The sequence below is a fragment of the Coturnix japonica genome, chromosome 1, assembly GCF_054131305.1.
Source record: "Coturnix japonica strain WE chromosome 1, WE-NBRP24, whole genome shotgun sequence".
In the NCBI taxonomy this organism is placed as follows: domain Eukaryota; kingdom Metazoa; phylum Chordata; class Aves; order Galliformes; family Phasianidae; genus Coturnix; species Coturnix japonica.
Window position 1 is genome coordinate 84,709,099 of NC_140663.1, and position 12,346 is coordinate 84,721,444.

A 12,346-nucleotide genomic window follows, 5' to 3' on the forward strand; every position below is an offset into this window, starting at 1 on the left:
TCTGGCACTGTTCTTACTGATGTCTGCTTTCAAGAAGGAAGGAATAGTTTTCGTGTGTGGGAAACACATCAAAGGAGATTGGCCCAGGGTTCAAACCTGTAAAGCTTATTGATTTCAGCTCTTGTGCTGCCTCTGAGATAAACTGCAGTCAGAACTGTACGGTATGATCTCTGAAGATCATCTGGTTCCAACACCCCTGCTAAAAAAGTTCATTTAAAATGGAAACTGGAAATGTAAAGCTTAAGGCACAGCTTGACAACATTCATGGACACAAGATAATCTACATTCAGTAATGTTTCTGCTGTAAAGCTAATGCATTAAAATAAATCAGTATTTCCTGTATGATGTCTGAAAACAATTTTCAAGGTACATTATCAGTTTCAGTAATGCAACTCTAATTTTAGCTGTCAAAAGGGTAGAGTCAAAAGCATATAAGAGAGTGTAATTCCTAGAGTGAAATCTAACGGGACATTTGATTTGTTTCTGTTCTATTACTTCTGAAAAACTCGTTTTGAAATGGATAATGAATTTATGTGAGTGCTGGTTTTCTGATCCCTTTCTAAACATTCTAAAAGCTTTTTTAGGAATGCTTTTTTGTTTGTTTGTTTGTTTCTAAAGCATAACCAAATGGTACTGTGCAGTTTTTGTTGTTGTTGCTCTTTATCTGTTTTTTAAAGTGCCTGCATGAAGGTAGTTGATGGATGAGATTTCAAAATTCGTGTTTTCTTGAGTAAAATTCATATTGTTGTGACAGACTTATGCTTAAAATATTAGATATGTGTTTCATGTGTAATTTTCAGGGCTGCATTTGTACTGGCTGCTCCCAGATGTTTATCGTAGGGGAGAAGAATCCTAAGCTTGATAAAGTTAGTGAATTTTAATATCCACTGCTAATTTGATTATATTTGAAGATAAATCATTTCATTTAGGTCTGTTTAGAATTGAGATGCACAAGCAAAATCCTCTAATCTAGATTTTGTACTCAGTATAAGGCATACTCAGTTTTTGAGGCCCAGAGTAACAAATTTGTGCTTTAGCTATGCTAGATAAATTACAGAGGAGTCCCTTTGGAAGTCGTAGATGTATCTGCAAGCACAATTTTAGTAACGAAGGATGAGTCCTGTTGCAGAATCGATGAGGCCATGAAGTTGTTAAAATTGCAGTATTCATTGTCGCTTGGATACTGAAGCAGTCAACAATGGAAAGAGACTGAAAAGGGATGGTGACAGATTCATGGCAAAATATATGCAGTATCTGTCTTTGAAATTTGAAGCTATTTTCAACAGTAGTGCCCTGACGTGACTCTGCTTGAGGCCTTAGCAAAGGTCTGACTGAAAACCAACATGTTTGTTGGCTGTCCCTGAAAGGAATCTGGGTGGTGACATGAAAAAATCTTATTTCTGTTGGTTCACAGTAGTGATATTTAAGACAACACAAACAACATTCAATTTTATGTTGTAGAATACTTGCAACCAAGCTGGAAAGCTTTTGCCAGATGGTTAATAGACTTGAATAATGCTTTTAACCTTGGAGAACAAGGCCAAAATGTTTTTTCTTAGTTGTTGACTTGTTCTGCAGCACACGTGCCAAGTGTTTGGCTTGGGGTGATGGCAGACTGAATCCAGTGGCATTGTCATAATTATGGAAAAAGAAACATAGTTATAGCCAAGAACTCAAAAGGGTCATATGCAACTTGCTGTTACACAGCTGAGAAAAATTGCAATTTCTCATTTAGTGATGGTTTCTATAATGTGGTTGGCCAGTGACCTCAAGCATTTCCATCCTTCAGGATCATTGTTTGTTCCACTTGTCTCCGCTTTTAGCTTTGCCTTTCTTCAACTGAGAGTGAGATGGAGAGTCATCATAGTTATAACACTGCTGTACCAGAACTCACACCACATTGGAGTATAAAAGCTGTCCCTTAATGTGAATCATTCTGTGTGTGTGTCTTGTGAGTGAACAACTGAATGAGAGATGCCAAAGTCTGCAAGTTATCTCAGCACTTCAGATGAGTTCAAGGTACAAAAAGTCTCTACTAAACCTTTTTGTGTTATCTCTTTTTCTTCTCCATCAGAAAATAAGCTGCAGAATGTATACCTTCTCAATAATTTGCAACATTATGACCTACCCTTCTATGGGAGAAACTGTTTAACTATGGCACTTTTTCTGTGGCTATGCAGCTCCCTGTGTACAGCACAAATGTCTGTAGCAATCCAGTTACCAGAATTGTTGGCATTACCCTTCTATTCCAGAGTATACAAAGAAAATGAAGAGAGTACAGACCTTCTTCAAATCAATGTAAAGTTGTTTTTTATTTCTTTCCTGTGCTTTCCTCTAGGGACAGAAGCTGGTATGTAAAGGTGCAAAGCTGCTCTTCTGGATGAATGAATGTCATCTCCCAGTGATTACCTTTCAAAATCTAGGTAGGATATTTGATTTACTACTTGATTTGCTTTAGGCACAGCTTGGAAGAAAAAAAAACCACAAAGCCCACAACAAAATCAACCCTTCAAACTTTCCTATGTGTTACCCAAATGTACGAATAAGATGAAACAACTATTTGCTGAAGTATTTTCAGAGATGCTCAATAACAAATGAAAGGGCAGATGATAGAAGATAGAAACTGTTAAATTGCTACACAAGTGGATTGCAATTGCCTGGAATAGCTGAACAAGTTTCTGAAAGGATTTAAACTGCTACAATTTGTCAAATTAAGCAGCACCTCAATTATTTTCCAAAATACTTTTTTTTCCCCCAAAGTATTCATTTTGCCTATTTATACTGAAAGCTCTGTAGTGAAAGGACTACATACTACTTTATATTTCTTCAGTACAAGGCAAGTTTCTGAGCACTATTACAATAATGCAATTAAGATGAAAAAACTACTCCAGAATGATTTTATACAGCGTGGTGGATAGAGATTTTAATTCACGGTCTTGTATTTAGATAAAGTCATGACTTACGCAGTGCAGCAGTTCATTAAGCTACTGGTTAGTATCACTGCATTACAATGAATAAAATCCCAAATCGGAATGCTTATCAGCTGTGCCTTTCAAAATGGAATCTGCTGAGTTTTGCTGTATTAACCCTATCTACTATAGCAGACAGTAGATTAATTCAGCTAGATGTGCTTGGTTTCTAACACTACCGTGTTCAAAGCAGGACACAAATTTATCAAATATATTGTAATTGCCGTCATTTTCAGGACCTCATTTTAAAACTCTGAAACTTTCCCCCCCATTTATTGTAATTGTACTTACTTCACCTAAGTATCAACTTGCTTTCCCCTTGCTCCAATGTAATTGACCCTATTAATTGCTAGTTAAAACTTTCCTCCCTAGAGTCCACTGAGTTTGACAGAATTAGAAATTGAGTGGTTTCAGCTGATAGAATCTAATTCAGCTATAACCTAACGAAGTAATGTAATTCTTGTAATATGTGATAAAAGAAGCAATTGGTAAAGGTCAACTTTTGAGATATCTTGTGGAAATGTAATTAAGTATAATCCTCCAATAGGTTCTTCTGCCTCAGTGTCTTAACAAAACTTGTGAATTTTCTGATTGAAGTTCAGCATCTGTGTGACTTTGTTAACATCAAGTTAAAAGGTTCCAATATAATTAAATAAATTTAAAAATAAATACAATAGATAGGAATTTTGATAAAACTCTTTGGATGAATTCTGTTATATGAATGTAAAACAATTTTTTAAGTTATTAATCCTTCTCAATATAGTTAAGACTTCTAAAATTTGAGGAGAAGTCCTAAATATCTGAATTAAAAAAAACCAAACAACAAAACAAACGGTTCACTCTGTTATTTGATATTAATGGAAACAATTACGCCAGAATGATGCACGCCAAGTCTATCTGCATTTTGGTTTTACATTTCTAAATCTTAACTTTTTATGATGGAGCTTAGGGTGACTCTTTGCTAAGCTCACATCACTTTGATAAATCACATAATGACATTTGTTAAGCTGTCAGAAAACTAGATCAGCGGATATCTTCAAGCACAGATACTGAGGTTGGAAAAGGTGCAAGATGGCAAAAAAATCGGAACGAGCTCCTGTTTTAAGCTGAGGAAGAACATACATAACAGCACTGTTGATGTCTATAGAAAATTTTAATTGAGCTGTCTACAGATGGGGAAATGCTCAAATGATCACTCGCTGTGTGAACATCTGTTTAGCTGCCTTTCATATTAACAGACTTAAAAACAAAAGATGGACAACAGACAGACCCATGACAGTGGTCAAATGTAAAAACAGTTAAAATTAATAATAATAAAAGCTGTGTATTAGATATGGATTGGTTACATGGTGAGATGACAAAATTATGTCTGTCTTACTGGTGGTACTTGTACTTGTTAATAGAAAAGCAGAGTACTTCATGACCTTGTTTTCAGAGCATATTTGCTGCCTTTATGTGGGTAGCAATATGTGAGTTTGATAGACGTACACTTAAAATCTGCATTATATTGCCCTTTGGGAAGGACTAAGGGGCCAGAGAGTTTTCTTGCATATTTTAGAAGATTCTGTTAGCATGAATGACTTTCTGACTTCATGACTATTCAGGATACATTACCATAGAAAATACCCAGCCTTAAAGGGATCTCTGCAGCATTGCAGAGGTCACTGGATCAAGGTGTCTGCCAGGACAATGACTAGTAAAGGACATGCCGTCTCTGAACAGCTGAGGTTTGAGTGTCTTGGAGCTCCTCAAGTATTAAACAACATGACACATCCTCACCTGATGTATGGATGAACTTGTCATGTCCGTTTGTTGGTCAGCCTGAGGGATGGTATAAAAATTATTCAATAAAGTCCAGGATTTTTAGTAAAATACTGTCAACTACATCATACTGAGCTGAAGAAAAAATCATATACCTGTAAGATTCAAAACTAAAACAAAACATAATTTCGACAGATTAGTGTCTGAAGTGCCCTGCTTAGAGTTTATGTAGAGTGTGTTCTTATGGTCCAGTCAGTACAAGTGATGACAGCACCTCATTGAATCCCAAAGAAAACAGTATATTCAGACAAATAGCCCGTGAATGTTTACATAGTTAACTAAAGTGGAAGTGTATGAATGGTTTATGGGCTGGTTCAGCACTGTATAAACCTACCTATTGAAAGAAACCAGAAAAGACTGCAAGATCACAGAATCATTAGAATGGTTTGAGCTGGAAAGGACCTTAAAGCCCACACAGCCCCAACCCAGTGTTGTGTGCAGGGCTGCCCCCCACCAGCTCAGGCTGTCCAGGGCTCATCTAACCCAGCCTTAACCACCTCCAGGGATGGGGCATCCACAGCTTCTCTTTGCAGCCTTGCCAGTGCCTCACTGCCCTCTGAGTACAGAATCTCTTTCTAACATCTAACATAAATCTCTCCTCTTTAGGTGTAAAACCATTCCTCCTTGCCCTATCAGTACCATATTGCATGAAATGTCTGTTTCTGTCTTGTTCACAAGCCCTCTTTAAAGCCAGAAGGCTGCAGTGGGGTCTCCACTGAACCTTTTCTCCAAGCTGATTAAGACCAAATCCTTTGGCTTTTCTAGGAGAGATACTGCTGCCCTCTGATCATCCTTGTGGCCCTCCTCTGGATGTGTTCCAGCAGCTCCAAGTCTTTCTTGTACTGGGGCCCCCAGGTCTGTATGTACTGCTCCAGATGGGGCCCCATGAGGGCAGAGCAGAGAGGGGCAATCACCTCCCTTGCCCTGCTGGCTTTTGATGCAGCCCAGTATATATTTGGCCTTCCAGGCTGCAAGTGCATGTTCTTCAAGATAGATACAATAATAGTCCTTTTGGAATATTGGTGCTTTAATATATTCCAAGGACAGAGACTTTATAAGCTAACTTCTGTGCTTGTTTTGACCTTATTGAGGTAAAAGAAATGTATTAATAGTCTTTAAATTTGCTAGTAATTTAAATGATAAATGCTGGTAAGTGCTTTTCTTTTTTGTGCCTAAAATTTATGCAAAATCTTCCATTAAAGTATACAATCAAGTACCTAGGCAGTAGCATTTAGATTTACATCTACTACCAAAACAATATATCTTTCAGATAAGACTTTCATGTGTGACTCTTCATAATAATGTTTTAAATTAAAAGACTGTGATTCCATCTGAATAATGAAGCAAGATAGCCAAGAAAATAGATGTGTGCCTGACCACAGAAATTCATTAAAATGAGAAAAATCCATGAAACGGTGATGATAATGAGAAAGCATTGAGTATCAGTTGACAGCACTGAAAACAATGATTACATTTACGGCTAGCTGCATGGAGGGGTCTGTTTTACTATTTTTAGGTCTTTCTCTCTAAGCCTTAGCAATAAAAAGACTGTGGCAACTCAGTTGCTCTCCTTGCCATAGACATACAGAATCATAGTAGTACAAAAACTAAGTCTTGGTTGTATAAGGAATGATGCTTTATTTTACTTAAGTAAAGATTAGCATTAATGATTGCCCATATTCCTGTACTATGTAATTATTTAGTAATGACAAACATTACTGCTTCAAGAAGGCAATTTGATGTAATCAAGATATTCTCCTTTCTAATTTTGCTCTTGGTCTCTATTTAATTTGCAGATAGTGTATGCATTACCTGTCTTCATTTTAGAAATAAGCTGTCCTTACAAAGTCTGTTTTTAAAATAAATGTTTGAAGATGTGCAATCTTTGTTTTCCTTGTTAAAATATTTTTACCTTCTTCTGACTATAATGAACTTCCATAGCAATTGCTAATGAGAAGCATAATTGCCTCTCAGTTGCTTGCCCTTTCCCTCCATCCCTCCATTGCTTGTTATTTTTATTGTTTTTTTTTTTTTTTTTTTTTTTTTTAAGCAAGTCAACTCACTATTAAGCAAAAAATGGAACCAATGCAAGAGTCAAATCCATCTTATACTTGTCTGTGTGTTTGCCTGTCTGTGGAGCTGCACTCATTCTCTTGACAGATTGTGGGATGTTAGGAATGCTGAGAGGGTTCAGAGGAGAAGCTGATGCTCTGTATGTTTCCAGCCAGAGACAAGTTTTATAATTGATCCATCTCCACTGACTTCTGTTGACTATGGAAAGACAAAGGGCACTGCCTGAGACAGATCGACCTTTTGCTGTTGGAGCACAGATGGTATGAAAGTGCTTTACGTGACACAAAACATTCGATGCAGTAAAGTGCGCTGTTGAGACCTGTTTCCTTTAAGCTGCCAGTCTGTCACTGTCCTTTGAAAACTAGCATAGAACCAGCAAGCCCACTTCCATCAAAAAGTAAAAGTCCTGTTTATTCTTCCCTTCTATTTTCTCCCACCATGTAATTTAATTCTATAACATCACCTCAGATATTATAGTCGAATTAATGAATAGCCAGAATTTCTCCTAGAGATAAGTAGTAAGGAAGAAAGTATGTCTTGAAAAAGGTAAGTGAAAAGGAAAGAGATGCTTTAAGACTAGACATCTGCCACACCTGAGTCTGCTGAACTTCCTAGATACAATAAGAACCCACTCGCTTTCTGCATTATAGGCACAGATGTTCTAAGGTGTTTTTAATACCACCTACATATACAGACCTCCAGTTGGTTTGGTTACCACTAACATTCATTGCTGAATCCTGTATGTGTTTCTAACTTGCAGCTCAGACTACAATGTAATTAGAGAGAAAGAACATCTCCCAACTCCTGTATTACTGAAGCCTTGATGGTTATTCTGTATCCAGTATGTAATGGTTTTCTCATGATTTATGATACATCATTTAATCTTTTTTTTTTTTTAATTTTAATTTAATTTAATTTAATTTTATTTTATTTTAAAAAAAAGATAAACTAATGAGGTCATGAATCAAGAATTTCCCATTTAGCCAGTTCTGCCAGTATTTGCTTCACCTGTTTTCAGATTTGGCCTTTGGAGGAAATACTGGTCAAAGGAAAGTTCTACTTAAAAGTATAAAATCTTACGAGTTTGGGGGCTTTGTCTTTTTCTGATCCTTTATGGTGATAGAAAGGCTTGTAAATACTGAAAATGGCCTGCATTTGACCTATTTTTTCACTAAATCCGTGTGATTCATTACGGTTACTCTGTATCAAATAGAAGACTTTCCTATTATTATTATTATTATTATTATTATTATTATTATTATTATTATTATTATTATTATTATTTGGTTAATTTTACAAAGCGGCACTTTTAAAATCCTTTTGTTATTACAGGTGGAGTGACTTTATCCTTGCTTCTCTCACTGTGAATGAGCTTTAAAGATCACCTCTTCTGATCTTTCAGACACCCAGAAGACTGAGGCAACCATGAGATGTCAGGACTCTGAACTTTTGTAGATGTAAGTGAGGGGAAGGAGTAATGAATGTGTGGAAATATGTGAATGTGTTAGAAAAGACCACTAGGATCTTCTAGTCCAGCTGTCCAGCTACACCAATATTGCCCACTAAACCATGTCCTTCAGTGCTACATCTACATTTTCCTTAAACACCTTTAGGGACGGTGACTCTACCACTTCCATTGGCAGTATGTATCTCAAGAAGGATTTCTAAGAATGTCAAATGATTATTTATTTCTTTATTGCCTCTGAACATACGCAGTTTTCCAGGTACAGTTATAAGCAATCCCACTTAACATGCACTTTTTCAGACAACTGATTGCTGAAAATTTCAGTTTGCCTCTTGCTACTTTTTTATCCAAACATCTCAATATTGAATGATTTTACTCTTGGCACAGTTCCAGGAAGTCTTAACATTCTATTTTTAAATATTGTTATATGTAAGTGAGTTTTAGATGCTTTATGAAGTAATGTCATTAAGCTATTACATTTGAATTGTTGTGAAAAGCAAGGATTTGGGGATTTTGTCATCTTTGTTATGAAGGAACTATGTTTATGCACTGCTGGAAAAGTCACTTCTTTGCAAAGCTACAAGTAACAAAAACAGAAATAAAATCAAACATGCAGTGGCATGAAATGACTACAGGCCAACACAGAAGCAAGAAAAGTCTTCTCTCACAGCACATCTTTGTGATGAACTAATAGCAAAAGATTTTAGAGTTCAGCTAGGCAAAGAGATATTTAGTTAAGCAAAATAATGAGTTCTGCTGCGCTTTTCATCTTCAGAATGTCTTACAAAGGTTAAACCTTTAAAATACATCTGTGAAATGAAGCATTATATTACTACCTTTGTTTTTTTTCCCCCTCAGTTTAAGTAGATGTTGAATGTTTAAATGTCCAGAGCTGCAGAGAAGATTGGTCAGATTTAGAACTGAAGACTGTGAGCTTGTCCTGCATTGCCTGAACTTCTCAGACAGCATTGGATGTTCTTCACTAATTTATAGTCCAACATCCAATGGACACGTCCTTCTTTTCCCCGGTATGTCTACAGCTTTCCCCTGCACTGTGTCTACTGACATTTACTGGGTAAGGCTGCCATAACCCTCTAGGTAAACCCACAGCTGCTTACATCTGACTCTTCAGACCCCTTTATTTCCTCTTGCACTACTTTACAACAAGATCAATTTTAGAGCTCAGCAAAACTCTTGAAACTGCTTTGTGGAGCCTCGGTGAAAGCCACCATTAAATGAATTTGATCCCACATATGTACAGCCCTCATGAATTTACATAAAGTAGCTCTACATATGAGGGCAAAAAGCAACTCACCTCCTCCCATGTTTGCATCAGCCTTAGAAAGGTAACATCTGTACCAGGTGGCCCAGGGATGAGAATGGAAGTAGAAATTGCATCTGCCAAATACCTGTGAGAAGGCAAAATGTCATAATTATATACTCTGTAAGTTCTAGTGAAAGAAATCTCAACTTCAGGAGATGAAAACCATCTTTCAGAAGTTTTAAGCTGTAATTTGCAGGATTTCTTCAGCTAACTGATGATGGCTATTTATAAGGTTAGAGATCAACATCAGGAAAACCCTACAGTTTGTAGAAGTAGGTAGCTGGTAATATGTTAAATTTATTTGTAACAGGCTAGTAACCAATAAAAACCTGGTAAGATTTGACAATCCAGAAATTGCCTCCACTTGATGAGCTCAAGAAATTGTAAAAAATGACCTAGACCTTTCTGAAGATAAACAGTAAAAAGAGAAGGAGGAGAAGTCTGTGCTGATTAGCCTAGCTAGCAGGTTTAGTGCATCGTACATTATTAGAACCCAAGTGCATCTGTGAGTTGTTAGATGTCTTCAACTCTGACTGCAGAGAGAGCCCAAGACACTTGGTATTTTGCAGCATTAGGCCTCTTGTTATTAATCTGAGGCCATAAATGTACTTGAGCATGCTTGAGCAAGACATTGTTTCTTGCTAAGACCTTTTTGGAAGGAGAGGGGAAGATGGATGCGGGATCCCTTGCTGATGATATAGCAGCATGAACATAACATAGGTGTTTTACCTTTTGTCATTTAGATTAATTAAAATGTAAGTACTTTGGGATAAGGACCTAGAGATTCAGACATATGCTGAACAGACATTGCCTTAGGAGAATCCAAGCTATCCAGCAGGTCTTATTCATATGGGATTATTTCTTTTTGCTTTCCAAGAACAGCTGAGAATAAGTAACATTCAATCAGTAACAGGCTATTTTTGGAACAGTGACTCCTATAACTTGAGAATAAAAATGATGGCATTTCAGAACTGCATGAATTAGGACTTTTGGAACCACTTAGAAGTAATTTACAACCAGGATATTTTTTTGTTGCTGCAGGAAATCCTCAGGCAAAAGGAAAATTTAGGAAATTACTCCAAACCCTATGAGCTTGTCATTCTATTAAGTACGTGGAAGCCAAACTTTTAGCAGATGAACAGGGTTTATTTCTGCACACCAGGAATTGGTATCTCTAAACATAAACAAACTTCTTTCTTACCCAGTGTAAAAACATTTCACAACTGCTCAGAATACCAATAATCTCAATTTATGCATGGCAGAGGCTACATTTAGGGAAGTAGTTCATGCAGAAGAAGTAACTGGAGGCTAAGGATTTCTGGACCTGCCTACATCTCTGAAGCACGTTCATTGCTTCCATTGCTTTTTGAGCCTCAGAGTTCTTTTGCTTCAGGTCCAAATGTTTATTACCTCAAACTGAAGTCTGCCAGAAATCAAAATGTAGAACTCTCAGTTCCAAGTCTTTTGTCCTAGCAATGACATTGAAATTTTGAAGGCTTTGATCTTGTGAAAAGCAGTGGCAAAATTCCTGTGAAATGTGTGGAATAGGAAAACAAGCTTTTTCTTTTTTCTGTTTCTATTTCTTTTGTGTGTGTGTGTGTGTGGCTAAAAATAACATCTGCAATAATTCTCTGACAAAACTAAAAGTGCCTTTCTTACTCTGTGGAGGATGCTAAATAAGACTTTTAAAATAGTATCTTGTGCTAAGATAATTATGGGAAAAAATCAGCTTTACATGAATTTGACAGCTGTTTTAAAAGCTCAACTGGCAACACCATTTGCTATAGTGCAGAAGACCTATGTTCAAAATCTCACATAAGGTTTAGTCTTCTCAGAAGCCAGCTAAGACTCGAGACTGCATAACAAAAATGGTAGCCTTAGTGCAAAAGCAAATAGAAATCAATCTGTGATATGGAGATGTTTATATTTCCTATATGAAGTGGACAAGGAATTAGAAGGTATTGCTTCCCAGAATGACTTGATGTCCCCAGTTGGGGACATCAATTTACAGTAACTTAAATTTACAGTGACTGCTTTAGATATACCAGAAATTGACAGATCAGTACAGTCCTATAAATCCTGAACAACAAGTATAGCTTTTCAAAGACAGCTTTCCAGGAGAAGAAAAAGCCCCAAATAATGACAGCATACTGACAGTATAATAAAGAGGAATTTGTTATTCTGACTGCAGGGGTTGACAATGACCAGAGGGCAAATGCATAAAAAAAAAAGAAAGAAGAGCCTGTGTTCAAATGTCATAAAATCCCTGCCTCAATTGAAAGAAAAAAAAATATTCTCAAATTATTTTATATGGGCATAATAATAATAATAAAGTTAATTTATCTGATCATGGGAGATATTTCTGAGCACCAAGCTGAGGATGCAGTGTTACGTGATATCATCTGAGTATAAATAAACCCTTTTTAGATTATCATTTCCATGAAAATAAATGAAACCTTTTATATCTGATGGTGAGGAAAAATGCAGCAAAAATTAAAATGAGTAGTGAGTGAAAGTTGGTCTTCTTTGGGAGCAATTTTTCTTGACAAGTTTTTAGGTTATCATTTAATTGTTGAAACAAATCTGATTACTGCTATTTCTTTTATTACTGGAAAAGAATAATAGCAACTCACAGGGATGACTACTTCTAAATGCAGGCATAAATTGCACCCTCAGACAAGATCTCATTCCCAC

At 36.5% G+C, this 12,346-nt stretch overlaps 1 protein-coding gene and 1 long non-coding RNA gene across 5 annotated transcripts in view; one reads left to right on the forward strand and one right to left on the reverse strand.

Moving 5' to 3' along the window:
• The window catches only part of HTR1F (5-hydroxytryptamine receptor 1F), a 109,037-nt gene that overhangs the window by 46,848 nt on the left and 49,843 nt on the right, over nt 1-12,346 (reverse strand). For all 4 annotated transcript variants that reach the window (XR_014938790.1, XR_014938791.1, XM_032448371.2 and 1 more), the window contains exon 2: nt 9,644-9,737. The gene's annotated coding sequence lies outside the window, so the exon portion shown is untranslated. The remainder of the gene's footprint in view (nt 1-9,643; nt 9,738-12,346) is intronic.
• Nucleotides 2,339-8,320, forward strand: LOC146762569 (uncharacterized). The gene is made up of 4 exons (XR_014938800.1): nt 2,339-2,423; nt 5,556-5,645; nt 7,015-7,123; nt 8,196-8,320. It is a non-coding gene; the product is annotated as an uncharacterized LOC146762569 (long non-coding RNA).